General features: G+C 41.3%; 10 non-coding genes across 10 annotated transcripts; all 10 read right to left on the bottom strand.

Annotated features, from left to right (window-relative positions):
- Positions 1 to 868: 868 nt before the first annotated feature.
- On the bottom strand, positions 869 to 950 carry trnas-aga (transfer RNA serine (anticodon AGA)). Its single transcript has one exon. It is a non-coding gene; the product is annotated as a tRNA-Ser (tRNA).
- Positions 951 to 2694: 1744 nt separating this feature from the next.
- trnas-aga (transfer RNA serine (anticodon AGA)) lies at positions 2695 to 2776 on the bottom strand. The gene has a single exon. It is a non-coding gene; the product is annotated as a tRNA-Ser (tRNA).
- A 306-nt stretch (positions 2777 to 3082) lies between these two features.
- trnal-cag (transfer RNA leucine (anticodon CAG)) lies at positions 3083 to 3165 on the bottom strand. Its single transcript has one exon. It is a non-coding gene; the product is annotated as a tRNA-Leu (tRNA).
- A 1355-nt stretch (positions 3166 to 4520) lies between these two features.
- trnas-aga (transfer RNA serine (anticodon AGA)) lies at positions 4521 to 4602 on the bottom strand. The gene has a single exon. It is a non-coding gene; the product is annotated as a tRNA-Ser (tRNA).
- Positions 4603 to 4908: 306 nt separating this feature from the next.
- trnal-cag (transfer RNA leucine (anticodon CAG)) lies at positions 4909 to 4991 on the bottom strand. Its single transcript has one exon. It is a non-coding gene; the product is annotated as a tRNA-Leu (tRNA).
- A 1355-nt stretch (positions 4992 to 6346) lies between these two features.
- Positions 6347 to 6428, bottom strand: trnas-aga (transfer RNA serine (anticodon AGA)). The gene has a single exon. It is a non-coding gene; the product is annotated as a tRNA-Ser (tRNA).
- Positions 6429 to 11828: 5400 nt separating this feature from the next.
- Positions 11829 to 11910, bottom strand: trnaf-aaa (transfer RNA phenylalanine (anticodon AAA)). The gene has a single exon. It is a non-coding gene; the product is annotated as a tRNA-Phe (tRNA).
- A 2134-nt stretch (positions 11911 to 14044) lies between these two features.
- On the bottom strand, positions 14045 to 14127 carry trnal-cag (transfer RNA leucine (anticodon CAG)). Its single transcript has one exon. It is a non-coding gene; the product is annotated as a tRNA-Leu (tRNA).
- A 1934-nt stretch (positions 14128 to 16061) lies between these two features.
- trnal-cag (transfer RNA leucine (anticodon CAG)) lies at positions 16062 to 16144 on the bottom strand. The gene has a single exon. It is a non-coding gene; the product is annotated as a tRNA-Leu (tRNA).
- A 6413-nt stretch (positions 16145 to 22557) lies between these two features.
- trnas-aga (transfer RNA serine (anticodon AGA)) lies at positions 22558 to 22639 on the bottom strand. Its single transcript has one exon. It is a non-coding gene; the product is annotated as a tRNA-Ser (tRNA).
- Positions 22640 to 27105: the final 4466 nt, after the last annotated feature.

Here is a 27105-nt window from a genome sequence, read left to right as displayed (position 1 = left end):
CCAATACAATCCACTGACAACGACCGACGAGTTCTGCGTTCCGAGGTTATTTTTGTTATTTGCCTGTTTGGGGCCCGCCTGTGAAATTGCGCGATTCTTGCAATTCTCTTTCAGCCTCTCATCAACTAGCTGTTTTTGCAGAATATTAAAAATACGATAGTTATTCACTACTCATATTAACTAGGTGTCATTTACGTTACCTTAAGTCATTTATTTTTCAACTGGATTTTACAAAGGTGCATGACATGCAGGCGCTAAAAAGTTGTCAGGAGGGGGTTTCAAACCATGCCTATAGGGGAGTCTGCGACCTGAATGACTTAATGGTTATTTTCAATGCAATCAAGTTTTTTATTTTTATTTTAGGGTTTAACAAGGTTTCTCACCTGTTACCTGTGGCTTGACTTTAGATGTGGCCAGTTCGATTACCCTGCAGCCTAAGAGTGTCTTCAGAATATGGCCAATTTGACATGAATTTAAAAATGCCTCAGTTAGGACCAAAAAAGTGTCTGGAGCTTCCCGTCAGGGTAAGAGTGACAACAGGTTTCCACATGTCAAAATGGGGGAAATCTTAGCAAATGGCTTCATGGTTATTCATGAGAATCGTGTTGTTGTACTGTTGAGTGTATCATGGGATCTCACCTGAAATCTGTGGCTTGACTACAAACCTGTAACCTATGCTACTGTGGCCTATAGAGCTAGAAGGCTGGATAACCAGGTGTGTAAAGGTGTGAAGTGGGACAGATGGCCTGCAGTCCTATCCCAAATGGACAACTAATCCCTATGTACTTGCGGAGATCTGAGAGGATGCGATTGGTATAAGAAACACGACTAAACTTCAACCTCCGGAGGGGTCAAAAAAATGCATTTTTGTTGTCGGCAGGATTTGAACCTGCGCAGGAAGATCCTAATGGATTTCTAGTCCATCGCCTTAACCACTCGGCCACGACAACGTTGACAGAAGAAAACAAGCTTGTTAGGAGTGAATGGGCCAACAGGCATAGCCTACAGAAAGTGAAATTTAACAACTGAAAGATAATGCAGTAACTCATTATAATGCAATAACACAAAATGTTCCCCTCATTCATTTGTTATTAAGTCCAGCTGTTTTCTTATTTAACCTTGATCTTTGCTCAGCTCCAGAAGGTCTGCATTTGAGAGTGTTTATTATGAATTGCTATTTCACTGTGTGAAGTTGTTATTTCATCATTCTTATTATTACTGCTGAGCAGCATGACTCCTGAGAGGCACTAAAAAACTGTCAGAATTGGGATTTGAACCCACGCCTCCATGGGAGACTGCGACCTGAACGCAGCGCCTTAGACCGCTCGGCCATCCTGACTACAGCACAGTAACTGGGTATCGGGTTAAAGTGTATGCGGTAAAAGTAGAAATATGAACAACGCTCTAAAATCACCACAGAGACCAGAACAACAATGCACGATACTGACTTGCACTTTCAATAGTCATTTGTTTTTATAAATTAAAAAGTCCAGTCATTGATTTAACCTCAATATGGCCTTCAATGGGAAAGAGTAGTAAATCGTCATTGAATGAGTGCTAAACTGGCATCAGAATATGGCCATTCTGATATAAATGATAAAATTCCTCAGATAAGACTGAAAAAGTGTCTGGAAATATCAGCAACCATCAGGGTAAGAGTGACAACAGGTCCACATGGGGGAAATCCTTACAAATGGCTTAATGGGTCATTTCAACGCAATCGTGTTATTATTTATTTTTAGGGTTTAACAAGGCAGCTCACCTGTGACTTGACATTAGATGCGGCGACTTCGATTACCCTGCAGACGATATTTTTGTTCTTCCCGCCAATAAAATCCACTGACAACGACCGACGAGTTCTGCGTTCCGAGGTTATTTTTGTTATTTGCCTGTTTGGGGCCCGCCTGTGAAATTGCGCGATTCTTGCAATTCTCTTTCAGCCTCTCATCAACTAGCTGTTTTTGCAGAATATTAAAAATACGATAGTTATTCACTACTCATATTAACTAGGTGTCATTTACGTTACCTTAAGTCATTTATTTTTCAACTGGATTTTACAAAGGTGCATGACATGCAGGCGCTAAAAAGTTGTCAGGAGGGGGTTTCAAACCATGCCTATAGGGGAGTCTGCGACCTGAATGACTTAATGGTTATTTTCAATGCAATCAAGTTTTTTATTTTTATTTTAGGGTTTAACAAGGTTTCTCACCTGTTACCTGTGGCTTGACTTTAGATGTGGCCAGTTCGATTACCCTGCAGCCTAAGAGTGTCTTCAGAATATGGCCAATTTGACATGAATTTAAAAATGCCTCAGTTAGGACCAAAAAAGTGTCTGGAGCTTCCCGTCAGGGTAAGAGTGACAACAGGTTTCCACATGTCAAAATGGGGGAAATCTTAGCAAATGGCTTCATGGTTATTCATGAGAATCGTGTTGTTGTATTGTTGAGTGTATCATGGGATCTCACCTGAAATCTGTGGCTTGACTACAAACCTGTAACCTATGCTACTGTGGCCTATAGAGCTAGAAGGCTGGATAACCAGGTGTGTAAAGGTGTGAAGTGGGACAGATGGCCTGCAGTCCTATCCCAAATGGACAACTAATCCCTATGTACTTGCGGAGATCTGAGAGGATGCGATTGGTATAAGAAACACGACTAAACTTCAACCTCCGGAGGGGTCAAAAAAATGCATTTTTGTTGTCGGCAGGATTTGAACCTGCGCAGGAAGATCCTAATGGATTTCTAGTCCATCGCCTTAACCACTCGGCCACGACAACGTTGACAGAAGAAAACAAGCTTGTTAGGAGTGAATGGGCCAACAGGCATAGCCTACAGAAAGTGAAATTTAACAACTGAAAGATAATGCAGTAACTCATTATAATGCAATAACACAAAATGTTCCCCTCATTCATTTGTTATTAAGTCCAGCTGTTTTCTTATTTAACCTTGATCTTTGCTCAGCTCCAGAAGGTCTGCATTTGAGAGTGTTTATTATGAATTGCTATTTCACTGTGTGAAGTTGTTATTTCATCATTCTTATTATTACTGCTGAGCAGCATGACTCCTGAGAGGCACTAAAAAACTGTCAGAAGTGGGATTTGAACCCACGCCTCCATGGGAGACTGCGACCTGAACGCAGCGCCTTAGACCGCTCGGCCATCCTGACTACAGCACAGTAACTGGGTATCGGGTTAAAGTGTATGCGGTAAAAGTAGAAATATGAACAACGCTCTAAAATCACCACAGAGACCAGAACAACAATGCACGATACTGACTTGCACTTTCAATAGTCATTTGTTTTTATAAATTAAAAAGTCCAGTCATTGATTTAACCTCAATATGGCCTTCAATGGGAAAGAGTAGTAAATCGTCATTGAATGAGTGCTAAACTGGCATCAGAATATGGCCATTCTGATATAAATGATAAAATTCCTCAGATAAGACTGAAAAAGTGTCTGGAAATATCAGCAACCATCAGGGTAAGAGTGACAACAGGTCCACATGGGGGAAATCCTTACAAATGGCTTAATGGGTCATTTCAACGCAATCGTGTTATTATTTATTTTTAGGGTTTAACAAGGCAGCTCACCTGTGACTTGACATTAGATGCGGCGACTTCGATTACCCTGCAGACGATATTTTTGTTCTTCCCGCCAATACAATCCACTGACAACGACCGACGAGTTCTGCGTTCCGAGGTTATTTTTGTTATTTGCCTGTTTGGGGCCCGCCTGTGAAATTGCGCGATTCTTGCAATTCTCTTTCAGCCTCTCATCAACTAGCTGTTTTTGCAGAATATTAAAAATACGATAGTTATTCACTACTCATATTAACTAGGTGTCATTTACGTTACCTTAAGTCATTTATTTTTCAACTGGATTTTACAAAGGTGCATGACATGCAGGCGCTAAAAAGTTGTCAGGAGGGGGTTTCAAACCATGCCTATAGGGGAGTCTGCGACCTGAATGACTTAATGGTTATTTTCAATGCAATCAAGTTTTTTATTTTTATTTTAGGGTTTAACAAGGTTTCTCACCTGTTACCTGTGGCTTGACTTTAGATGTGGCCAGTTCGATTACCCTGCAGCCTAAGAGTGTCTTCAGAATATGGCCAATTTGACATGAATTTAAAAATGCCTCAGTTAGGACCAAAAAAGTGTCTGGAGCTTCCCGTCAGGGTAAGAGTGACAACAGGTTTCCACATGTCAAAATGGGGGAAATCTTAGCAAATGGCTTCATGGTTATTCATGAGAATCGTGTTGTTGTATTGTTGAGTGTATCATGGGATCTCACCTGAAATCTGTGGCTTGACTACAAACCTGTAACCTATGCTACTGTGGCCTATAGAGCTAGAAGGCTGGATAACCAGGTGTGTAAAGGTGTGAAGTGGGACAGATGGCCTGCAGTCCTATCCCAAATGGACAACTAATCCCTATGTACTTGCGGAGATCTGAGAGGATGCGATTGGTATAAGAAACACGACTAAACTTCAACCTCCGGAGGGGTCAAAAAAATGCATTTTTGTTGTCGGCAGGATTTGAACCTGCGCAGGAAGATCCTAATGGATTTCTAGTCCATCGCCTTAACCACTCGGCCACGACAACGTTGACAGAAGAAAACAAGCTTGTTAGGAGTGAATGGGCCAACAGGCATAGCCTACAGAAAGTGAAATTTAACAACTGAAAGATAATGCAGTAACTCATTATAATGCAATAACACAAAATGTTCCCCTCATTCATTTGTTATTAAGTCCAGCTGTTTTCTTATTTAACCTTGATCTTTGCTCAGCTCCAGAAGGTCTGCATTTGAGAGTGTTTATTATGAATTGCTATTTCACTGTGTGAAGTTGTTATTTCATCATTCTTATTATTACTGCTGAGCAGCATGACTCCTGAGAGGCACTAAAAAACTGTCAGAAGTGGGATTTGAACCCACGCCTCCATGGGAGACTGCGACCTGAACGCAGCGCCTTAGACCGCTCGGCCATCCTGACTACAGCACAGTAACTGGGTATCGGGTTAAAGTGTATGCGGTAAAAGTAGAAATATGAACAACGCTCTAAAATCACCACAGAGACCAGAACAACAATGCACGATACTGACTTGCACTTTCAATAGTCATTTGTTTTTATAAATTAAAAAGTCCAGTCATTGATTTAACCTCAATATGGCCTTCAATGGGAAAGAGTAGTAAATCGTCATTGAATGAGTGCTAAACTGGCATCAGAATATGGCCATTCTGATATAAATGATAAAATTCCTCAGATAAGACTGAAAAAGTGTCTGGAAATATCAGCAACCATCAGGGTAAGAGTGACAACAGGTCCACATGGGGGAAATCCTTACAAATGGCTTAATGGGTCATTTCAACGCAATCGTGTTATTATTTATTTTTAGGGTTTAACAAGGCAGCTCACCTGTGACTTGACATTAGATGCGGCGACTTCGATTACCCTGCAGACGATATTTTTGTTCTTCCCGCCAATACAATCCACTGACAACGACCGACGAGTTCTGCGTTCCGAGGTTATTTTTGTTATTTGCCTGTTTGGGGCCCGCCTGTGAAATTGCGCGATTCTTGCAATTCTCTTTCAGCCTCTCATCAACTAGCTGTTTTTGCAGAATATTAAAAATACGATAGTTATTCACTACTCATATTAACTAGGTGTCATTTACGTTACCTTAAGTCATTTATTTTTCAACTGGATTTTACAAAGGTGCATGACATGCAGGCGCTAAAAAGTTGTCAGGAGGGGGTTTCAAACCATGCCTATAGGGGAGTCTGCGACCTGAATGACTTAATGGTTATTTTCAATGCAATCAAGTTTTTTATTTTTATTTTAGGGTTTAACAAGGTTTCTCACCTGTTACCTGTGGCTTGACTTTAGATGTGGCCAGTTCGATTACCCTGCAGCCTAAGAGTGTCTTCAGAATATGGCCAATTTGACATGAATTTAAAAATGCCTCAGATAGGACCAAAAAAGTGTCTGGAGCTTCCCGTCAGGGTAAGAGTGACAACAGGTTTCCACATGTCAAAATGGGGGAAATCTTAGCAAATGGCTTCATGGTTATTCATGAGAATCGTGTTGTTGTATTGTTGAGTGTATCATGGGATCTCACCTGAAATCTGTGGCTTGACTACAAACCTGTAACCTATGCTACTGTGGCCTATAGAGCTAGAAGGCTGGATAACCAGGTGTGTAAAGGTGTGAAGTGGGACAGATGGCCTGCAGTCCTATCCCAAATGGACAACTAATCCATATGTACTTGCAGAGATCTGAGAGGATGCGATTGGTATAAGAAACACGACTAAACTTCAACCTCCGGAGGGGTCAAAAAAATGCATTTTCGTTGTCGGCAGGATTTGAACCTGCGCAGGAAGATCCTAATGGATTTCTAGTCCATCGCCTTAACCACTCGGCCACGACAACTTTGACAGAAGAAAACAAGCTTGTTAGGAGTGAATGGGCCAACAGGCATAGCCTACAGAAAGTGAAATTTAACAACTGAAAGATAATGCAGTAACTCATTATAATGCAATAACACAAAATGTTCCCCTCATTCATTTGTTATTAAGTCCAGCTGTTTTCTTATTTAACCTTGATCTTTGCTCAGCTCCAGAAGGTCTGCATTTGAGAGTGTTTATTATGAATTGTTATTTCACTGTGTGAAGTTGTTATTTCATCATTCTTATTATTACTGCTGAGCAGCATGACTCCTGAGAGGCACTAAAAAACTGTCAGAAGTGGGATTTGAACCCACGCCTCCATGGGAGACTGCGACCTGAACGCAGCGCCTCAGACCACTCGGCCATCCTGACTACAGCACAGTAACTGGGTATCGGTTTAAAGTGTATGCGGTAAAAGTAGAAATATGAACAACGCTCTAAAATCACCACAGAGACCAGAACAACTATGCACGATACTGACTTGCACTTTCAATAGTCATTTGTTTTTATAAATTAAAAAGTCCAGTCATTGATTTAACCTCAATATGGCCTTCAATGGGAAAGAGTAGTAAATCGTCATTGAATGAGCGCTAAACTGGCATCAGAATATGGCCATTCTGATATAAATGATAAAATTCCTCAGATAAGACTGAAAAAGTGTCTGGAAATATCAGCAACCATCAGGGTAAGAGTGACAACAGGTCCACATGGGGGAAATCCTTACAAATGGCTTAATGAGTCATTTCAACGCAATCGTGTTATTATTTATTTTCAGGGTTTAACAAGGCAGCTCACCTGTGATTTGACATTAGATGCGGCGACTTTGATTACCCTGCAGACGATATTTTTGTTCTTCCCGCCAATACAATCCACTGACAACGACCGACGAGTTCTGCGTTCCGAGATTATTTTTGTTATTTGCCTGTTTGGGGCCCGCCTGTGAAATTGCGCGATTCTTGCAATTCTCTTTCAGCCTCTCATCAACTAGCTGTTTTTGCAGAATATTACAAATACGATAGTTATTCACTACTCATATTAACTAGGTGTCATTTACGTTACCTTAAGTCATTCATTTTTCAACTGGATTTTACAAAGGTGCATGACATGCAGGCGCTAAAAAGTTGTCAGGAGGGGGTTTCAAACCATGCCTATAGGGGAGTCTGCGACCTGAATGACTTAATGGTTATTTTCAATGCAATCGAGTTTTTTCTTTTTCTTTTAGGGTTTAACAAGGTTTCTCACCTGTTACCTGTGGCTTGACTTTAGATGTGGCCAGTTCGATTACCCTGCAGACTATAAGAGTGTCTTCAGAATATGGCCAATTTGACATGAATTTAAAAATGCCTCAGATAGGACCAAAAAAGTGTCTGGAGCTTCCCGTCAGGGTAAGAGTGACAACAGGTTTCCACATGTCAAAATGGGGGAAATCTTAGCAAATGGCTTAATGGTTATTCATGAGAATCGTGTTGTTGTATTGTTGAGTGTATCATGGGATCTCACCTGAAATCTGTGGCTTGACTACAAACCTGTAACCTATGCTACTGTGGCCTATAGAGCTAGAAGGCTGGATAACCAGGTGTGTAAAGGTGTGAAGTGGGATAGATGGCCTGCAGTCCTATCCCAAATGGACAACTAATCCCTATGTACTTGCGGAGATCTGAGAGGATGCGATTGGTATAAGAAACACGACTAAACTTCAACCTCCGGAGGGGTCAAAAAAATGCATTTTCGTTGTCGGCAGGATTTGAACCTACGCAGGAAGATCCTAATGGATTTCTAGTCCATCGCCTTAACCACTCGCCCACGACAACGTTGACAGAAGAAAGCAGGCTTGTTAGGAGTGAATGGGCCAACAGGCATAGCCTACAGAAAGTGAAATTTAACAACTGAAAGATAATGCAGTAACTCATTATAATGCAATAACACAAAATGTTCCCCTCATTCATTTGTTATTAAGTCCAGCTGTTTTCTTATTTAACCTTGATCTTTGCTCAGCTCCAGAAGGTCTGCATTTGAGAGTGTTTATTATGAATTGTTATTTCACTGTGTGAAGTTGTTATTTCATCATTCTTATTATTACTGATGAGCAGCATGACTCCTGAGAGGCACTAAAAAACTGTCAGAAGTGGGATTTGAACCCACGCCTCCATGGGCGACTGCGACCTGAACACAGCGCCTTAGACCGCTCGGCCATCCTGACTACAGCACAGTAACTGGGTATCGGGTTAAAGTGTATGCGGTAAAAGTAGAAATATGAACAATGCTCTAAAATCACCACAGAGACCAGAACAACTATGCACGATACTGACTTGCACTTTCAATAGTCATTTGTTTTTATAAATTAAAAAGTCCAGTCATTGATTTAACCTCAATATGGCCTTCAATGGGAAAGAGTAGTAAATCGTCATTGAATGAGCGCTAAACTGGCATCAGAATATGGCCATTCTGATATAAATGATAAAATTCCTCAGATAAGACTGAAAAAGTGTCTGGAAATATCAGCAACCATCAGGGTAAGAGTGACAACAGGTCCAGATGGGGGAAATCCTTACAAATGGCTTAATGAGTCATTTCAACACAATCGTGTTATTATTTATTTTTAGGGTTTAACAAGGCAGCTCACCTGTGACTTGACATTAGATGTGGCGACTTTGATTACCCTGCAGACGATATTTTTGTTCTTCCCGCCAATACAATCCACTGACAACGACCGACGAGTTCTGCGTTCCGAGATTATTTTTGTTATTTGCCTGTTTGGGGCCTGCCTGTGAAATTGCGCGATTCTTGCAATTCTCTTTCAGCCTCTCATCAACTAGCTGTTTTTGCAGAATATTAAAAATATGATAGTTATTCACTACTCATATTAACTAGGTGTCATTTACGTTACCTTAAGTCATTTATTTTTCAAACTGGATTTTACAAAGGTGCATGACATGCAGGCGCTAAAAAATTGTCAGGAGGGGGTTTCAAACCATGCCTATAGGGGAGTCTGCGACCTGAATGACTTAATGGTTATTTTCAATGCAATCGAGTTTTTTCTTTTTCTTTTAGGGTTTAACAAGGTTTTTCACCTGTTACCTGTGGCTTGACTTTAGATGTGGCCAGTTCGATTACCCTGCAGCCTAAGAGTGTCTTCAGAATATGGCCAATTTGACATGAATTTAAAAATGCCTCAGATAGGACCAAAAAAGTGTCTGGAGCTTCCCGTCAGGGTAAGAGTGACAACAGGTTTCCACATGTCAAAATGGGGGAAATCTTAGCAAATGGCTTCATGGTTATTCATGAGCATCGTGTTGTTGTATTGTTGAGTGTATCATGGGATCTCATCTGAAATCTGTGGCTTGACTACAAACCTGTAACCTATGCTACTGTGGCCTATAGAGCTAGAAGGCTGGATAACCAGGTGTGTAAAGGTGTGAAGTGGGACAGATGGCCTACAGTCCTATCCCAAATGGACAACTAATCCCTATGTACTTGCGGAGATCTGAGAGGATGAGATTGGTATAAGAAACACGACTAAACTTCAACCTCCGGAGGGGTCAAAAAAAAGCATTTTCGTTGTCGGCAGGATTTGAACCTGCGCAGGAACATCCTAATGGATTTCTAGTCCGTTGCCTTAACCACTCGGCCACGACAACGTTGACAGAAGAAAACAGGCTTGTTAGGAGTGAATGGGCCAACAGGCATAGCCTACAGAAAGTGAAATTTAACAACTGAAAGATAATGCAGTAACTCATTATAATGCAATAACACAAAATGTTCCCCTCATTCATTTGTTATTAAGTCCAGCTGTTTTCTTATTTAACCTTGATCTTTGCTCAGCTCCAGAAGGTCTGCATTTGAGAGTGTTTATTATGAATTGTTATTTCACTGTGTGAAGTTGTTATTTCATCATTCTTATTATTACTGCTGAGCAGCATGACTCCTGAGAGGCACTAAAAAACTGTCAGAAGTGGGATTTGAACCCACGCCTCCATGGGAGACTGCGACCTGAACGCAGCACCTTAGACCGCTCGGCCATCCTGACTACAGCACAGTAACTGGGTATCGGGTTAAAGTGTATGCGGTAAAAGTAGAAATATGAACAACGCTCTAAAATCACCACAGAGACCAGAACAACTATGCACGATACTGACTTGCACTTTCAATAGTCATTTGTTTTTATAAATTAAAAAGTCCAGTCATTGATTTAACCTCAATATGGCCTTCAATGGGAAAGAGTAGTAAATCGTCATTGAATGAGCGCTAAACTGGCATCAGAATATGGCCATTCTGATATAAATGATAAAATTCCTCAGATAAGACTGAAAAAGTGTCTGGAAATATCAGCAACCATCAGGGTAAGAGTGACAACAGGTCCACATGGGGGAAATCCTTACAAATGGCTTAATGAGTCATTTCAACGCAATCGTGTTATTATTTATTTTCAGGGTTTAACAAGGCAGCTCACCTGTGATTTGACATTAGATGCGGCGACTTTGATTACCCTGCAGACGATATTTTTGTTCTTCCCGCCAATACAATCCACTGACAACGACCGACGAGTTCTGCGTTCCGAGATTATTTTTGTTATTTGCCTGTTTGGGGCCCGCCTGTGAAATTGCGCGATTCTTGCAATTCTCTTTCAGCCTCTCATCAACTAGCTGTTTTTGCAGAATATTACAAATACGATAGTTATTCACTACTCATATTAACTAGGTGTCATTTACGTTACCTTAAGTCATTTATTTTTAACTGGATTTTACAAAGGTGCGTGACATGCAGGCGCTAAAAAGTTGTCAGGAGGGGGTTTCAAACCATGCCTATAGGGGAGTCTGCGACCTGAATGACTTAATGGTTATTTTCAATGCAATCGAGTTTTTTCTTTTTCTTTTAGGGTTTAACAAGGTTTCTCACCTGTTACCTGTGGCTTGACTTTAGATGTGGCCAGTTCGATTACCCTGCAGACTATAAGAGTGTCTTCAGAATATGGCCAATTTGACATGAATTTAAAAATGCCTCAGATAGGACCAAAAAAGTGTCTGGAGCTTCCCGTCAGGGTAAGAGTGACAACAGGTTTCCACATGTCAAAATGGGGGAAATCTTAGCAAATGGCTTCATGGTTATTCATGAGAATCGTGTTGTTGTATTGTTGAGTGTATCATGGGATCTCACCTGAAATCTGTGGCTTGACTACAAACCTGTAACCTATGCTACTGTGGCCTATAGAGCTAGAAGGCTGGATAACCAGGTGTGTAAAGGTGTGAAGTGGGACAGATGGCCTGCAGTCCTATCCCAAATGGACAACTAATCCCTATGTACTTGCGGAGATCTGAGAGGATGCGATTGGTATAAGAAACACGACTAAACTTCAACCTCCGGAGGGGTCAAAAAAATACATTTTTGTTGTCGGCAGGACTTGAACCTGCGCAGAAAGATCCTAATGGATTTTTAGTCCATTGCCTTAACCACTCGGCCACGATAACGTTGACAGAAGAAAACAGGCTTGTTAGGAGTGAATGGGCCAACAGGCATAGCCTACAGAAAGTGAAATTTAACAACTGAAAGATAATGCAGTAACTCATTATAATGCAATAACACAAAATGTTCCCCTCATTCATTTGTTATTAAGTCCAGCTGTTTTCTTATTTAACATTGATCTTTGCTCAGCTCCAGAAGGTCTGCATTTGAGAGTGTTTATTATGAATTGTTATTTCACTGTGTGAAGTTGTTATTTCATCATTCTTATTATTACTGATGAGCAGCATGACTCCTGAGAGGCACTAAAAAACTGTCAGAAGTGGGATTTGAACCCACGCCTCCATGGGCGACTGCAACCTGAACACAGCGCCTTAGACCGCTCGGCCATCCTGACTACAGCACAGTAACTGGGTATCGGGTTAAAGTGTATGCGGTAAAAGTAGAAATATGAACCACGCTCTAAAATCACCACAGAGACCAGAACAACTATGCACGATACTGACTTGCACTTTCAATAGTCATTTGTTTTTATAAATTAAAAAGTCCAGTCATTGATTTAACCTCAATATGGCCTTCAATGGGAAAGAGTAGTAAATCGTCATTGAATGAGCGCTAAACTGGCATCAGAATATGGCCATTCTGATATAAATGATAAAATTCCTCAGATAAGACTGAAAAAGTGTCTGGAAATATCAGCAACCATCAGGGTAAGAGTGACAACAGGTCCACATGGGGGAAATCCTTACAAATGTCTTAATGAGTCATTTCAACGCAATCGTGTTATTATTTATTTTTAGGGTTTAACAAGGCAGCTCACCTGTGACTTGACATTAGATGCGGCGACTTTGATTACCCTGCAGACGATATTTTTGTTCTTCCCGCCAATACAATCCACTGACAACGACCGACGAGTTCTGCGTTCCGAGATTATTTTTGTTATTTGCCTGTTTGGGGCCCGCCTGTGAAATTGCGCGATTCTTGCAATTCTCTTTCAGCCTCTCATCAACTAGCTGTTTTTGCAGAATATTAAAAATACGATAGTTATTCACTACTCATATTAACTAGGTGTCATTTACGTTACCTTAAGTCATTTATTTTTCAACTGGATTTTACAAAGGTGCATGACATGCAGGCGCTAAAAAGTTGTCAGGAGGGGGTTTCAAACCATGCCTATAGGGGAGTCTGCGACCTGAATGACTTAATGGTTATTTTCAATGCAATCAAGTTTTTTCTTTTTCTTTTAGGGTTTAACAAGGTTTCTCACCTGTTACCTGTGGCTTGACTTTAGATGTGGCCAGTTCGATTACCCTGCAGACTATAAGAGTGTCTTCAGAATATGGCCAATTTGACATGAATTTAAAAATGCCTCAGATAGGACCAAAAAAGTGTCTGGAGCTTCCCGTCAGGGTAAGAGTGACAACAGGTTTCCACATGTCAAAATGGGGGAAATCTTAGCAAATGGCTTCATGGTTATTCATGAGAATCGTGTTGTTGTATTGTTGAGTGTATCATGGGATCTCACCTGAAATCTGTGGCTTGACTACAAACCTGTAACCTATGCTACTGTGGCCTATAGAGCTAGAAGGCTGGATAACCAGGTGTGTAAAGGTGTGAAGTGGGACAGATGGCCTGCAGTCCTATCCCAAATGGACAACTAATCCCTATGTACTTGCGGAGATCTGAGAGGATGCGATTGGTATAAGAAACACGACTAAACTTCAACCTCCGGAGGGGTCAAAAAAATACATTTTCGTGGTCAGCAGGATTTGAAACTGCGCAGGAAGCTCCTAATGGATTTCTAGTCCATCGCCTTAACCACTCGGCCACGATAACGTTGACAGAAGAAAACAAGCTTGTTAGGAGTGAATGGGCCAACAGGCATAGCCTACAGAAAGTGAAATTTAACAACTGAAAGATAATGCAGTAACTCATTATAATGCAATAACACAAAATGTTCCCCTCATTCATTTATTATTAAGTCCAGCTGTTTTCTTATTTAACATTGATCTTTGCTCAGCTCCAGAAGGTCTGCATTTGAGAGTGTTTATTATGAATTGTTATTTCACTGTGTGAAGTTGTTATTTCATCATTCTTATTATTACTGCTGAGCAGCATGACTCCTGAGAGGCACTAAAACACTGTCAGAAGTGGGATTTGAACCCACGCCTCCATGGGAGACTGCGACCTGAACGCAGCGCCTTAGACCGCTCGGCCATCCTGACTACAGCACAGTAACCAGGTACCGGGTTAAAGTGTATGCGGTAAAAGTAGAAATATGAACAACGCTCTAAAATCACCACAGAGACCAGAACAACTATGCACGATACTGACTTGCACTTTCAATAGTCATTTGTTTTTATAAATGAAAAAGTCCAGTCATTGATTTAACCTCAATATGGCCTTCAATGGGAAAGAGTAGTAAATCGTCATTGAATGAGCGCTAAACTGGCATCAGAATATGGCCATTCTGATATAAATGATAAAATTCCTCAGATAAGACTGAAAAAGTGTCTGGAAATATCAGCAACCATCAGGGTAAGAGTGACAACAGGTCCAGATGGGGGAAATCCTTACAAATGGCTTAATGAGTCATTTCAACACAATCGTGTTATTATTTATTTTTAGGGTTTAACAAGGCAGCTCACCTGTGACTTGACATTAGATGCGGCGACTTTGATTACCCTGCAGACGATATTTTTGTTCTTCCCGCCAATACAATCCACTGACAACGACCGACGAGTTCTGCGTTCCGAGATTATTTTTGTTATTTGCCTGTTTGGGGCCTGCCTGTGAAATTGCGCGATTCTTGCAATTCTCTTTCAGCCTCTCATCAACTAGCTGTTTTTGCAGAATATTAAAAATATGATAGTTATTCACTACTCATATTAACTAGGTGTCATTTACGTTACCTTAAGTCATTTATTTTTCAAACTGGATTTTACAAAGGTGCATGACATGCAGGCGCTAAAAAATTGTCAGGAGGGGGTTTCAAACCATGCCTATAGGGGAGTCTGCGACCTGAATGACTTAATGGTTATTTTCAATGCAATCAAGTTTTTTCTTTTTCTTTTAGGGTTTAACAAGGTTTTTCACCTGTTACCTGTGGCTTGACTTTAGATGTGGCCAGTTCGATTACCCTGCAGCCTAAGAGCGTCTTCAGAATATGGCCAATTTGACATGAATTTAAAAATGCCTCAGATAGGACCAAAAAAGTGTCCGGAGCTTCCCGTCAGGGTAAGAGTGACAACAGGTTTCCACATGTCAAAATGGGGGAAATCTTAGCAAATGGCTTCATGGTTATTCATGAGAATCGTGTTGTTGTATTGTTGAGTGTATCATGGGATCTCACCTGAAATCTGTGGCTTGACTACAAACCTGTAACCTATGCTACTGTGGCATATAGAGCTAGAAGGCTGGATAACCAGGTGTGTAAAGGTTTGAAGTGGGATAGATGGCCTGCAGTCCTATCCCAAATGGACAACTAATCCCTATGTACTTGCGGAGATCTGAGAGGATGCGATTGGTATAAGAAACACGACTAAACTTCAACCTCCGGAGGGGTCAAAAAAAAGCATTTTCGTTGTCGGCAGGATTTGAACATGCGCAGGAAGATCCTAATGAATTTCTAGTCCATCGCCTTAACCTCTCGGCCACGACAACGTTGACAGAAGAAAACAGGCTTGTTAGGAGTGAATGGGCCAACAGGCATAGCCTACAGAAAGTGAAATTTAACAACAAGATAATGCAGTAACTCATTATAATTTGAACCCACGCCTCCATGGGAGACTGCGACCTGAACGCAGCGCCTTAGACCGCTCGGCCATCCTGACTACAGCACAGTAACTGGGTATAGGTTTAAAGTGTATGCGGTAAAAGTAGAAGTATGAACAAAGCTCTAAAATCACCACAGAGACCAGAACAACTATGCACGATACTGACTTGCACTTTCAATAGTCATTTGTTTTTTTTTGTTCCCCTCATTCATTTGTTATTAAGTCCAGCTGTTTTCTTATTTAACCTTGATCTTTGCTCAGCTCCAAGAGTTCTGCATTTGAGAGTGTTTATTATGAATTGCTATTTCACTGTGTGAAGTTGTTATTTCATCATTCATATTATTACTGCTGAGCAGCATGACTCCTGAGAGGCACTAAAAAACTGTCAGAAGTGGGATTTGAACCCACGCCTCCATGGGAGACTGCGACCTGAACGCAGCGCCTTAGACCGCTCGGCCATCCTGACTACAGCACAGTAACTGGGTATCGGGTTAAAGTGTATGCGGTAAAAGTAGAAATATGAACAACGCTCTAAAATCACCACAGAGACCAGAACAACTATGCACGATACTGACTTGCACTTTCAATAGTCATTTGTTTTTATAAATTAAAAAGTCCAGTCATTGATTTAACCTCAATATGGCCTTCAATGGGAAAGAGTAGTAAATCGTCATTGAATGAGCGCTGGCATCAGAATATGGCCATTCTGATATAAATGATAAAATTCCTCAGATAAGACTGAAAAAGTGTCTGGAAATATCAGCAACCATCAGGGTAAGAGTGACAACAGGTCCACATGGGGGAAATCCTTACAAATGGCTTAATGGGTCATTTCAACGCAATCGTGTTATTATTTATTATTAGGGTTTAACAAGGCAGCTCACCTGTAACTTCAAATCAAATCAAATCAAATGTTATTTGTCACATACACATGGTTAGCAGATGTTAATGCGAGTGTAGCGAAATGCTTGTGCTTCTAGTTCCGACAATGCAGTAATAACCAACAAGTAATCTAACTAACAATTCCAAAACTACTGTCTTGTACACAGTGTAAGGGGATACAGAATATGTACATAAGGATATATGAATGAGTGATGGTACAGAGCAGCATAGACAAGATACAGTAGATGGTTTCGAGTACAGTATATACATATGAGATGAGTATGTAAACAAAGTGGCATAGTTAATTAAAGTGGCTAGTGATACATGTATTACATAAGGATACAGTCGATGATATAGAGTACAGTATATACGTATGCATATGAGATGAATAATGTAGGGTATGTAACATTATATAAGGTAGCATTGTTTAAAGTGGCTAGTGATATATTTACATCATTTCCCATCAATTCCCATTATTAAAGTGGCTGGAGTTGAGTCAGTGTCAGTGTGTTGGCAGCAGCCACTCAATGTTAGTGGTGGCTGTTTAACAGTCTGATGGCCTTGAGATATAAGCTGTTTTTCAGTCTCTAAGGTCCCAGCTTTGATGCACCTGTACTGACCTCGCCTTCTGGATGATAGCGGGGTGAACAGGCAGTGGCTCGGGTGGTTGATGTCTTTGATGATCTTTATGGCCTTCCTGTGACATCGGGTGGTGTAGGTGTCCTTGAGGGCAGGTAGTTTGCCCCCGGTGATGCGTTGTGCAGACCTCACTACCCTCTGGAGAGCCTTACGGTTGAGGGCGGAGCAGTTGCCGTACCAGGCGGTGATACAGCCCGCCAGGATGCTCTCGATTGTGCATCTGTAGAAGTTTGTGAGTGCTTTTGGTGACAAGCCGAATTTCTTCAGCCTCCTGAGGTTGAAGAGGCGCTGCTGCGCCTTCTTCACAATGCTGTCTGTGTGAGTGGACCAATTCAGTTTGTCTGTGATGTGTATGCCGAGGAACTTAAAACTTGCTACCCTCTCCACTACTGTTCCATCGATGTGGATAGGGGGGTGTTCCCTCTGCTGTTTCCTGAAGTCCACAATCATCTCCTTAGTTTTGTTGACGTTGAGTGTGAGGTTATTTTCCTGACACCACACTCCGAGGGCCCTCACCTCCTCCCTGTAGGCCGTCTCGTCGTTGTTGGTAATCAAGCCTACCACTGTTGTGTCGTCCGCAAACTTGATGATTGAGTTGGAGGCGTGCGTGGCCACGCAGTCGTGGGTGAACAGGGAGTACAGGAGAGGGCTCAGAACGCACCCTTGTGGGGCCCCAGTGTTGAGGATCAGCGGGGAGGAGATGTTGTTGCCTACCCTCACCACCTGGGGGCGGCCCGTCAGGAAGTCCAGTACCCAGTTGCACAGGGCGGGGTCGAGACCCAGGGTCTCGAGCTTGATGACGAGCTTGGAGGGTACTATGGTGTTGAATGCCGAGCTGTAGTCAATGAACAGCATTCTCACATAGGTACAGTGCCTTGCGAAAGTATTCGGCCCCCTTGAACGTCGCGACCTATTGCCACATTTCAGGCTTCAAACATAAAGATATAAAACTGTATTTTTTTGTGACGAATCAACAACAAGTGGGACACAATCATGAAGTGGAACGACATTTATTGGATATTTCAAACTGTTTTAACAAATCAAAAACTGAAAAATTGGGCGTGCAAAATTATTCAGCCCCTTTACTTTCAGTGCAGCAAACTCTCTCCAGAAGTTCAGTGAGGATCTCTGAATGATCCAATGTTGACCTAAATGACTAATGATGATAAATACAATCCACCTGTGTGTAATCAAGTCTCCGTATAAATGCACCTGCACTGTGATAGTCTCAGAGGTCCGTTAAAAGCGCAGAGAGCATCACGAAGAACAAGGAACACACCAGGCAGGTCCGAGATACTGTTGTGAAGAAGTTTAAAGCCGGATTTGGATACAAAAAGATTTCCCAAGCTTTAAACATCCCAAGGAGCACTGTTCAAGCAATAATATTGAAATGGAAGGAGTATCAGACCACTGCAAATCTACCAAGACCTGGCCGTCCCTCTAAACTTTCAGCTCATACAAGGAGAAGACTGATCAGAGATGCAGCCAAGAGGCCCATGATCACTCTGGATGAACTGCAGAGATCTACAGCTGAGGTGGGAGACTCTGTCCATAGGACAACAATCAGTCGTATATTACACAAATCTGGCCTTCATGGAAGAGTGGCAAGAAGAAAGCCATTTCTTAAAGATATCCATAAAAAGTGTTGTATAAAGTTTGCCACAAGCCACCTGGGAGACACACCAAACATGTGGAAGAAGGTGCTCTGGTCAGATGAAACCAAAATTGAACTTTTTGGCATAAAAGCAACACAGCTGAACACACCATCCCCACTGTCAAACATGGTGGTGGCAGCATCATGGTTTGGGCCTGCTTTTCTTCAGCAGGGACAGGGAAGATGGTTAAAATTGATGGGAAGATGGATGGAGCCAAATACAGGACCATTCTGGAAGAAAACCTGATGGAGTCTGCAAAAGACCTGAGACTGGGACGGAGATTTGTCTTCCAACAAGACAATGATCCAAAACATAAAGCAAAATCTACAATGGAATGGTTCAAAAATAAACATTTCCAGGTGTTAGAATGGCCAAGTCAAAGTCCAGACCTGAATCCAATCGAGAATCTGTGGAAAGAACTGAAAACTGCTGTTCACAAATGCTCTCCATCCAACCTCACTGAGCTCGAGCTGTTTTGCAAGGAGGAATGGGAAAAGATTTCAGTCTCTCGATGTGCAAAACTGATAGAGACATACCCCAAGCGACTTACAGCTGTAATCGCAGCAAAAGGTGGCGCTACAAAGTATTAACTTAAGGGGGCTGAATAATTTTGCACGCCCAATTTTTCAGTTTTTGATTTGTTAAAAAGGTTTGAAATATCCAATAAATGTCGTTCCACTTCATGATTGTGTCCCACTTGTTGTTGATTCTTCACAAAAAAATACAGTTTTATATCTTTATGTTTGAAGCCTGAAATGTGGCAAAAGGTCGCAAAGTTCAAGGGGGCCGAATACTTTCGCAAGGCACTGTATTCCTCTTGTCCAGATGGGTTAGGGCAGTGTGCAGTGTGGTTGAGATTGCATCGTCTGTGGACCTATTTGGGCGGTAAGCAAATTGGAGTGGGTCTAGGGTGTCAGGTAGGGTGGAGGTGATATGGTCCTTGACTAGTCTCTCAAAGCACTTCATGATGACGGAAGTGAGTGCTACGGGGCGGTAGTCGTTTAGCTCAGTTACCTTAGCTTTCTTGGGAACAGGAACAATGGTGGCCCTCTTGAAGCATGTGGGAACAGCAGACTGGTATAGGGATTGATTGAATATGTCCGTAAACACACCGACCAGCTGGTCTGCGCATGCTCTGAGGGCGCGGCTGGGGATGCCGTCTGGGCCTGCAGCCTTGCGAGGGTTAACACGTTTAAATGTCTTACTCACCTCGGCTGCAGTGAAGGAGAGACCGCATGTTTTCGTTGCAGGCCGTGTCAGTGGCACTGTATTGTCCTCAAAGCGGGCAAAAAAGTTATTTAGTCTGCCTGGGAGCAGGACATCCTGGTCCGTGACTGGGCTGGATTTCTTCCTGTAGTCCGTGATTGACTGTAGACCCTGCCACATGCCTCTTGTGTCTGAGCCGTTGAATTGAGATTCTACTTTGTCTCTGTACTGACGCTTAGCTTGTTTGATAGCCTTGCGGAGGGAATAGCTGCGCTGTTTGTATTCGGTCATGTTACCAGACACCTTGCCCTGATTAAAAGCAGTGGTTCGCGCTTTCAGTTTCACGCGAATGCTGCCATCAATCCACGGTTTCTGGTTAGGGAATGTTTTAATCGTTGCTATGGGAACGACATCTTCAACGCACGTTCTAATGAACTCGCACACCGAATCAGCGTATTCGTCAATGTTGTTGTCTGACGCAATACGAAACATGTCCCAGTCCACGTGATGGAAGCAGTTGGTCGGACCAGCGTTGGACAGACATCAGTGTGGGAGCCTCTTGTTTTAGTTTCTGTCTGTAGGCAGGGATCAACAAAATGGAGTCGTGGTCAGCTTTTCCGAAAAGGGGGGCGGGGCAGGGCCTTATATGCGTCGCGGAAGTTAGAGTAACAATGATCCAAGGTCTTTCCACCCCTGGTTGCGCAATCGATATGCTGATAAAATTTAGGGAGTCTTGTTTTCAGATTAGCCTTGTTAAAATCCCCAGCTACAATGAATGCAGCCTCCGGATAAATGGTTTCCAGTTTGCAAAGAGTCAAATAAAGTTCATTCAGAGCCATCGATGTGTCTGCTTGGGGGGGGATATATACGGCTGTGATTATAATCGAAGAGAATTCTCTTGGTAGATAATGCGGTCTACATTTGATTGTGAGGAATTCTAAATCAGGTGAACAGAAGGATTTGAGTTCCTGTATGTTTCTTTCATCACACCATGTCACGTTAGCCATAAGGCATACGCCCCCGCCCCTCTTCTTACCAGAAAGATGTTTGTTTCTGTCTGCGCGATGCGTGGAGAAACCCGTTGGCTGCACCGCCTCGGATAGCGTCTCTCCAGTGAGCCACGTTTCCGTGAAGCAAAGAACGTTACAGTCTCTGATGTCCCTCTGGAATGCTACCCTTGCTCGGATTTCATCAACCTTGTTGTCAAGAGACTGGACATTGGCAAGAAGAATGCTAGGGAGTGGTGCACGGTGTGCCCGTCTCCGGAGTCTGACCAGAAGACCGCCTCGTTTCCCTCTTTTTCGGAGTCGTTTTTTTGGGTCGCTGCATGGGATCCGCTCCGTTGTCCTGTTTGTAAGGCAGAACACAGGATCCGCGTCACGAAAAACATATTCTTGGTCGTACTGATGGTGAGTTGACGCTGATCTTATATTCAGTAGTTCTTCTCGACTGTATGTAATGAAACCTAAAATGACCTGGGGTACTAATGTAAGAAATAACACGTAAAAAAACAAAAAACTGCATAGTTTCATAGGAACGCGAAGCGAGGCGGCCATCTCTGTCGGCGCCGGAAGTAATTGACATTAGATGCGGCGACTTCGATTACCCTGCAGACGATATTTTTGTTCTTCCCGCCAATACAATCCACTGACAACGACCGACGAGTTGTGCGTTCCGAGATTATTTTTGTTATTTGCCTGTTTGTGGCCCGCCTGTGAAATTGCGTGATTCTTGCAACTCTTTAAGCCTCTCATCAACTAGCCGTTTTTCCAGAATATTAAAAATACGACAGTTATTCACTACTCATATTAACTAGTTGTCATTTACATTACCTTAAGTCATTTATTTTTCAACTGGATTTTACAAAGGTACATGACATGCAGGCGCTAAAAAGTTGTCAGGAGTGGGTTTCAAACCATGCCTATAGGGGAGTCTGCGACCTGAATGACTTAATGGTTATTTTCAACACAATCGTGTTTTTTTCTTTTAGGGTTTATCAAGGTTTCTCACCTGTTACCTGTGGCTTGACTTTAGATGTGGCCAGTTCGATTACCCTGCAGACTATAAGAGTGTCTTCAGAATATGGCCAATTTGACATGAATTTAAAAATGCCTCAGATAGGACCAAAAAAGTGTCTGGAGCTTCCCGTCAGGGTAAGAGTGACAACAGGTTTCCACATGTCAAAATGGGGGAAATCTTAGCAAATGGCTTAATGGTTATTCATGAGAATCGTGTTGTTGTATTGTTGAGTGTATCATGGGATCTCACCTGAAATCTGCGGCTTGACTACAAACCTGTAACCTATGCTACTGTGGCCTATAGAGCTAGAAGGCTGGATAACCAGGTGTGTAAAGGTGTGAAGTGGGATAGATGGCCTGCAGTCCTATCCCAAATGGACAACTAATTCCTATGTACTTGCAGAGATCTGAGAGGATGCGATTGGTATAAGAAACACGACTAAACTTCAACCTCCGGAGGGGTCAAAAAAATGCATTTTTGTTGTCGGCAGGATTTGAACCTGCGCAGGAAGATCCTAATGGATTTCTAGTCCATCGCCTTAACCACTCGGCCACGACAACATTGACAGAAGAAAACAGGCTTGTTAGGAGTGAATGGGCCAGTAGGCATAGCTTACAGCAACACATTTTTTATTATTTCGCCGAAAAGCATTTTTTAAATCTGACATGTTGGCTGGATTCACAACGAGTGTATCTTTAATTGAGTACCCTTCATGTGTGATTTAATGAAAGTTTGAGTTTTATCGCGTTTTATTTGCGCTCTGCATTTCCCCAGGCTATTGGCCACAAGAGACGCTAGCGTCTCTATATCCCTAAGAGGGTATTAAGGAAAAAATAAAAGTTTAGTATAAGATATGCAAGGAAAAAGGGAGGAAGGATGAAAAGAGAAGAAAATGAGTTGAGAGCTAGATTGGATGAAGAAATGGGGAAGTGTGACAGGGAACCTAATTATAATATAGAAACGGTTTTAGATTTAAAAGCAAAATTGAGTAAATATGAAATAGATAAGTGTACGGGTGCAATTATAAGAAGTAGGGCAAAGTATGTTTTGGAGGGGGAGAAATGTACTTCATTTTTCTTGGTTTAGAGAAGAATAAACAGAGGAGAACATATTAGAGAGATTGAAAATGTAAAAGGTGAAGTTGTCAATGATTATGTAGAGATATTAGAAACAGTGCAGAATTTTTATAAGGATTTATTTAAGAAAGGGGAGGTGGATGAGGGGTGTGTAAAGGAGATATTGGATAGTGTGGATGTGCAAATTGATGTAGAGGATAAACAAATGTGTGATGGGAAGATAACAGTGAATGAAGTTAAAGATGCGATTAAGGGGTTACAAGTAAATAAGAGTCCTGGTGTGGATGGAATAATTGCAGAATTTTATAAAATATGAAAGTTTATCAATATATGAAGGATAATAGTGTTTCAGAATCTATGGTGACAGGGCTGATAACGATTTTATATAAAAATAAGGGGAGCAACTTGAAACTGGAGAATTATAGGCCAATTAGTTTTTTACATTCGGATTATAAGATTTTAGCTAAGATACTGGCAAATAGAAAGAAGCAAGTTTTAAATGATATTATAGCACCTACACAGAATTATAGTGTGCCTGGTAGAGATATTGCTGATACAATTAGAGATGTAATAAATAAAATAGTTAAGCATAGATTTAAATAAAGCTTTTGATAGGGTGGAACATGATTTTATGTTTAGGGTAATGGATGAATATGGTTTTGGTAATAGAATAATAGGATGGATAAAATTATATAAGAAGGCAAAAAGTAGGGTAACGTGTAATGGGGTTTTAACTGATTCTTTTATTCTTGAGAAATCTGTGAGACAAGGGTGCCCTTTATCAGCTTTATTATTTGTTTAGTCGGTAGAACCTTTAGCAGCATTTCTTAAAAAAGATCATCTTATAAATTGTGTACAGACTCCAAGGTTTTAGTTTGATTCATCAAGACGCAGATGATACCACTATAACAGTTAGAGATGAGGGAAGTGTATAAAGGGTGATGGAGTGTTTTAAAGTATATGGACAAGCATCCGGTTAACATGGAGAAGTCAGTAGTAATGTGTAAGATTAATGAGGGGAATTTTACTTTTAAGGTGGTAAGATTATTTTAAGGTGTTATGAGTGTTTTTAGGGGTGAAGGAAATGGAAGCTAGGGATGTGACATGGAGTGGTGTAATAAATAAAGTTAGGAAGGTGGTAAATATGTAGAGGGGGAGGTCTTTGAAGTTAAAAGGGATTTTAGTTGATTTTTTAATGGGATGGGAAGGGGGTGAAAATAGCTTTAAAACTTTGACTGCAGGTTATGAGGAGGGGGGAGGGGGGGGGGGGTTAAAGTTGGTAGATTTAAGTGTAAGGAAAACAGCAATTAGAGTAAAAATGGTACGGAAATATTTATTTGGTGAATTGGATTATGGGAGGAAAATGTTTTTTTAAGAGTATTTGCAGGAGGTTGGGAGGTTTGGGGACAATGGTTTATTGAGGAGTATGAAGAAGGAAATGTTAGGTAATATACCTTTGTTTTATAGAGAAGTGTTTGAGGCTCGGGGGCAGTTTTTACCAAATATTTATTATGAATGTACCATTTTAGAAAATATTTTAAATCAGCCTATATATTTAAATCCAAAGATAAGTGTAATAATATATTGTTTTGTAAATATGGGATGAGGCAGATATGTTATGTCACCTGAGGTAATTCCTGGGTTCCTTCCATTTCAGGCAATATATGATAATGTGGTTGAAGTAGATGAAGAGATAGTGGGGCAAAAAAGTATTTAGTCATCCACTAATTGTGCAAGTTCTCCCACTTAGGTACACTTCAACTATGACAGACAAAATAAGAAAAAAAAAAAATCGTAGGATTTTTAATGAATTTATTTGCAAATTATGGTGGAAAATAAGTATTTGGTCACCTACAAACAAGCAAGATTTCTGGCTCTCACAGACCTGTAACTTCTTTAAGAGGCTCCTCTGTCCTCCACTCGTTACCTGTATTAAATGGCACCTGTTTGAACTTGTTATCAGTATAAAAGACACCTGTCCACAACCTCAAACAGTCACACTCCAAACTCCACTATGGCCAAGACCAAAGAGCTGTCAAAGGACACCAGAAACAAAATTGTAGACCTGCACCAGGCTGGGAAGACTGAATCTGCAATAGGTAAGCAGCTCAGTTTGAAGAAATCAACTGTGGGAGCAATTATTAGGAAATGGAAGACATACAAGACCACTGATGATCTCCCTCGATCTGGGGCTCCACGCAAGATCTCACCCCGTGGGGTCAAAATGATCACAAGATCGGTGAGCAAAAATCCCACGTGGGGGCCTAGTGAATGACCTGCAGAGAGCTGGGACCAAAGTAACAAAGCCTACCATCAGTAACACACTACGCCGCCAGGGACTCAAATCCTGCAAATGCTAGAGAGCATTTGGATGATCCAGAAGAAGATATGACATTCTCCCTATGGTCAGATGAAACCAAAATATAACTTTTTGGTAAAAACTCAACTCGTCGTGTTTGGAGGAAAAAGAATGCCGAGTTGCATCCAAAGAACACCATACCTACTGTGAAGCATGGGGGTGGAAACATCATGCTTTGGGGCTGATTTTCTGCAAAGGGACCAGGACGACTGATCCGTGTAAAGGAAAGAATGAATGGGGCCATGTATCGTGAGATTGAGTGAAAACCTCCATCAGCAAGGGTATTAAAGATGAAACGTGGCTGGGTCTTTCAGCATGACAATGATCCCAAACACCGCCCGGGCAACGAAAGAGTGGCTTCGTAAGAAGCATTTCAAGGTCCTGGAGTGGCCTAGCCAGTCTCCAGATCTCAACCCCATAGAAAATCTTGAAAGTCTGTGTTGCCCAGCAACAGCCACAAAACATCACTGCTCTAGAGGAGATCTGTATGGAGAAATGGGCCAAAATACCAGCAACTGTGTTTGAAAACCTTGTGAAGACTTACAGAAAACGTTTGACCTTTGTTATATACCCTTTGTTGGCAATGAGAAAGTATTGAGGTAAGTATTTGGTCAGTAACAAAAGTTTATTTTCCACCATAATTTGTAAATAAAATCATTAAAAATCCTACAATGTGATTTTCTGGATTTCTTTTCCTCATTTTGTCTGTCATAGTTGAAGTGTACCTATGATGCAAATTACAGAACTCAAATTTAAGTGGGAGAACTTGCACAATTGGTGGCTGACTAAATACTTTTTTGCCCCACTGTAAGTAAAACTACTGTGGAGAATATGTACAAGAAAATATGATGTATTCCTGGGGAGTGGGTGATTTTAATAAAAAGAGGTGGTCAAAAGAGCGAGGGGTTTACCGGTTTTATATTCTGAAAGTTATGGGGAGAAACATGATTTAAATCAGGTTTAAAACTTTAGATGGTTTATAAGTGGGTGTAGGGTGTTCGCAAACATGTGAAATCAATATGGAAGAATGTAAATGTAAAATAAATCTATAGAATGTGAAGACAATGATTTTAAAATAAAACAAGATTTTTACAAATGTGGTTTGCATCAAATTTATAGGGATATTAAAAAGAGAATGTGATTTGTGGTACGAGGGTGGAAAATTTGATGCACTTTTGTTGAATGTAGTAGGTAGTATTTTAGAGAAAGATAGAGATAATATATAGATACAGTGGAGGAAACTGTGGGTGAGTACTTTAATTGAAATTCTATCAAATGGAAAACTTGTAATTAAATTGGTTTTAGTTTATAATCGTTTCTTTTTTTTTTTCTTTCTGATTTTGTTAAAGGGTGAATTGTTAATCTTTTGTTGTAAATAGTGTTTTGTATATAATAAAAAAGATGTTAAAATGTGCCCGATCTCGGAAGCTAAGCAGGGTCGGTCGGGCCTGGTTAGTACTTGGATGGGAGACCGCCTGGGAATACCAGGTGCTGTAAGCGTTTTGCTCCAGCAGAGGGTTCTCTTGTGTCATGCGTTGAGCAACTGCCTTTTATTTATCACCCTAATGTTGTGTCTTTTTATTGGACTAAA

This window comes from Oncorhynchus mykiss, chromosome 16, assembly GCF_057628025.1.
Source record: "Oncorhynchus mykiss isolate SJ-2025 chromosome 16, ASM5762802v1, whole genome shotgun sequence".
Lineage (NCBI taxonomy): Eukaryota > Metazoa > Chordata > Actinopteri > Salmoniformes > Salmonidae > Oncorhynchus > Oncorhynchus mykiss.
The sequence above is the reverse complement of the archived record's forward strand: the minus strand, read 5'-3'. Positions and strand labels throughout refer to the sequence as shown.